A 4,102-nucleotide genomic window follows, 5' to 3' on the forward strand; every position below is an offset into this window, starting at 1 on the left:
TGGCGACAATGCTGTCGTTCGGCGACAGTCCATATTTTGCTCGAGTTTTCACGACGAGTCTAATTAATCAATTTGCTTAAACGGTTTAATCAGTTTATTAATGACAGTAATCATACTCAGTCCTTAATTGAGTCTAGGCACTAAGGCACATAGTCTCATGGTCTCACATAAGAGTCAAAGCATGTCACTCACACTCACTATTAAAGCACACACCGAATATGTATGTCACACTTGACCATGTCTAGAGAGTCTTGTATGCGCATGTTTTCCGTCCTTTTTTTAAGAGGGTAAGTCGGATATTAATCCTCAAATTAAACCATACTTGTTTGAACCCTTACTTGATCCTCAAAAATACACCTTATTTTTGCTTATTTTTTGTTTTTTGTTTTAAAAAAACAAATAAAGTCAAAGTGAATTTGAGTCAAGTCATTAAAACAAATAAATGGTTTAATTTACAGCTCTTGGTCAAGGAAGGAAGGGCGATTAATCAAGGACAACACATTTGTTCAAGTACTACTTTTCGACAAACTAATCAGTCGAAAAAGAAAAGCTAAGAAGATAATGACAACTCAAGAAGAAGTCAACGAATTTAGGAAGGACGTGGCTAACTAGACTGAATTGATGAAGACTGTGGCCCTTCAAATCAAGGACCATGTGAAGAAATAACAAATGGAGCTCATGCAAGAAAGCTTGAGCAAACTTTCCAATGACTATAGATTCCAAGGCATTAGCTCACAAGGGGTCCTTGTGGACAAGGAACTTCTTCTGCAAAAGTTCAATGCCAATGACATCCCTAGGTTCAAGTCGCATATTATAGTAGCTTGTCCCTAAATAAATACATCACTAATATAAATAAGACTATGATGGCGTTATAGACGATTATAGTCGCTTGTTTTGATCCTCAAGTGTCCCGGCCTATTCTCTTGTTGCACCTACATTGCCTTTTCCAATCTTCAAAAAAAAAACAAAGTTTAAATTAGTACATTACACAATATAGGCTTATACACACACACATACACACACACACACACATACACACACACACACACACACACACACACACACACACACATACAAGCATTTTGAATTTCACACACACAAGTTAAGCATTACACAAACGTCTTTGAGAATGGCAACACTACAACAGCAATCATATAACAGCAACCTTATAAACGTCAGGCTGGAAGTCTTATAACAATAATCTTATAACATCAATCTTACACACACACAAGCATTACACAAACAACGGCAGAGGAAGAATTGTACTAATGATGCAATTACATCACCTATACAACCTTAAAAGTAGAAAGGAAATTACAAGCATTTTCTGAATGAATATTCTCTCACATCCTTTTCCTTATCACTCCTATTAACTTGTTGCTTGAGAAATAACTATCCTGCTTACATCACTTTCTCAGTCCAAAACTATCCCAGTTGCTAACAAAATACAGAATTATATTGGGTATTAACAATTTTCCACATGGAATGCTATAACAACTAATCATCTCCTATCAGGCTGAATTTAGCAGCAGCAAAGAGCTTTTCACATATTAGGTATTACAGCAGGGTATCACACATAATGTCTAAAAAAACAAATGAACAAAAACTAATACTCTTCATTTCTTAACCAATCAAGTGCCTTTTCACATTGCCTAGCATACATAAGGCAAGATAGAGGCTTGGGGTAGTCTGGTGGGCTGCACAAAAGGACTTTTGGTTCTCTAAACTTGCAGAAAGATGTAAAATATTCTAGACCAGCCCAGCAGAAAAAGATACAGTACATCACTTCACTACATCTCAAATCACTAAAGATTCATAGTTATGTTAAAAGAAGGTGTAAGCAAATCTGATTTTCAGTTATGTTAAAAGAAGGTATAAGCAAATCTGATTTGTAGTTATGTTAAAAGAAGGTATCAGCAAATCTGATTTTCAGTTATGTTAAAAGAAGGTATGAGCAAATCTGATTTTCAATTCTGAACTTCAGATCTGAATTGAGTTCTGAATTGAGTTCTAATATTCAAAGCTGGATTCAGTTTTGGATTTCAGCTCTTAGTAGTTGCTTAACAAGTTTGTGGCACCCTAGTATTTGCTTAACTAATTTTCTTGTGATTTGTAATCCAAGATAATATAACCATCAATATGAGCCATGCAAACATAAGACTTTTAGTCCTACAACAACAACAACTTTGTTATAATTTTGATGCTATTAGTGTTTTGAAGAAACAAGGGATTTTGAGAATTATCAATGAAAAAATGTATTGAATGGTAGAGATGCATTCCCAAGACAATAATTGGTATACTTCATTCATATACCACACAATTCGTTTCTATTTCCCACTGAACTAGCTCAAATTGAGTCATAAACTCATAAGTACACATATAGCAATAGAGAAGGTGAAAATTAATGTTACCAGGATACTCTTCTTTGACTCTGGAATGGAAGAGAGTTGCTATACCAAAACATATACCATCTCCAAGATAGTGACATACTTTAGATCTTCTGTCATCATGAAATAAGAGTGCGGAGCGATAAGAAAGTGAAAAAAAAAAATAAGAAGAAATTTTTTAGCCCTGCTATATAATTATATAGACAATAAGTATTATATAATATTATCATTTTTATGTATTAATAATTATGAATTAAATTAAGATAATAATGTATACAATCAAGTCATTATACATTCTGTTCATTTCATTGTATTTGTATACATTTAGTACCTTTTAAAAGTAAATAGAGTAGCGAGGTCCTAGGAAAATTAATGATCACTCTAGGAAAATTTGGATCTAATATTAATCTATGTTGACAAAAACTTGATTACATCAGCAAGATGGTAGAAACCATATAAATACTTATAGTGTTGACTATGAATATCGATCATCTTTTTCATTATCACACAATTTGCCATTAAGCAAATCCTTCTAGCTAAGATTTCCATATTTGCCACTACCTCCATGAGGATATGTTAGATAATTTCTTCGGTAGCGTGGCTAACGACTAAATCAATCAATTTTCATGTTAAATTTCAATTGTTGCAATAACTATCAAGAAAATCATTCAACTCATAACCTTAAGAAATTCAAAATTCAAATAAAAACGAGAAATTGATACTTCAAACCATTTGTGTTCATTCACCTATTCGCTGTAAATATTGACAGACAAATCCTTTGACATAGATTTTTATTTAACTATAAATAAAGCAGATTTGGAACTACAGAAGCAGAGAAGTGAAAGAAATCATTGACCAACTTATCATATATCTTAAGCAATTTTGCTTTTTAAAAACAAAAATAATATTAGAATTGGGTTAAAATTGTAGCCTTGTAGCATATAGACGCATAAACAAAACCCTCTAATTGTTTTTCAAGAGCCAAACCCATATATCATCAAAACATTACTCAAAATTATAACCCTTAAAATGATCTAAATTAAAGTACTCTATTCTAAAAGGAAATTAGGGAAAAAAGTATTACCTCAGAATCATCGATCTGAACGTATTTGATTAAATTTGACAATAAGTAAGGAAAATTCCGCAACGTAATATAAAGAGAAAAAGTATATCTTAATCCAAGATTGATGAATTCTTTGCATTTTTGGAGGATTAAAATCGAAAAAAGAGACGATAATAAGAACAATTGAGAACAAGGGTTCTACTTTTGTTCAGGAGCGACGGTTTTTTCCCCTAAAATGAATTCTGAAGATGTAGGTTAAGCAAAGTACATCACGTGCCCCACACGTGAGGGTTTCTCGACGCTTTTCAGAGTCGAAATTAAATATCAAATTCAAACAGCGTCAAGAAGACACGCACACTATAATAATTACCTAACGCCCCTATCACAGTGTCGAGCTAATAATGTCTAAAAAATACGCATTTTGTAGTAGTGAATGGGATAAGACAACCTGGGTTTGAAATCTTCTTAGATTGTAACTTTCTAGATGATGTCCCAACTCCTATCCATAAGGAGAAAACACTTTCTACTTTGACTTTAATGTCATGGGACTTCTCTTTGGGCACGAAAAGAATGAGCCAACATATGTCGAGGATAACTCCTTGCTCATTCAAACGATACTACAAAGTGATAGCTTTGACCCTTCTAAGCTTAT

The 4,102-nt window shown here is 33.2% G+C and overlaps 1 long non-coding RNA gene across 1 annotated transcript; it reads right to left on the minus strand.

Moving 5' to 3' along the window:
- Positions 1–429: 429 nt before the first annotated feature.
- On the minus strand, positions 430–3,824 carry LOC110713435. Its single transcript, XR_002509918.1, has 3 exons — positions 3,472–3,824; positions 2,412–2,500; positions 430–951 (listed from the first exon to the last, which is right to left on the minus strand). It is a non-coding gene; the product is annotated as an uncharacterized LOC110713435 (long non-coding RNA).
- Between the last annotated feature and the right edge of the window lie 278 nt (positions 3,825–4,102).

Source organism: Chenopodium quinoa, unplaced genomic scaffold, assembly GCF_001683475.1.
Source record: "Chenopodium quinoa cultivar QQ74 unplaced genomic scaffold, ASM168347v1, whole genome shotgun sequence".
NCBI lineage: Eukaryota > Viridiplantae > Streptophyta > Magnoliopsida > Caryophyllales > Amaranthaceae > Chenopodium > Chenopodium quinoa.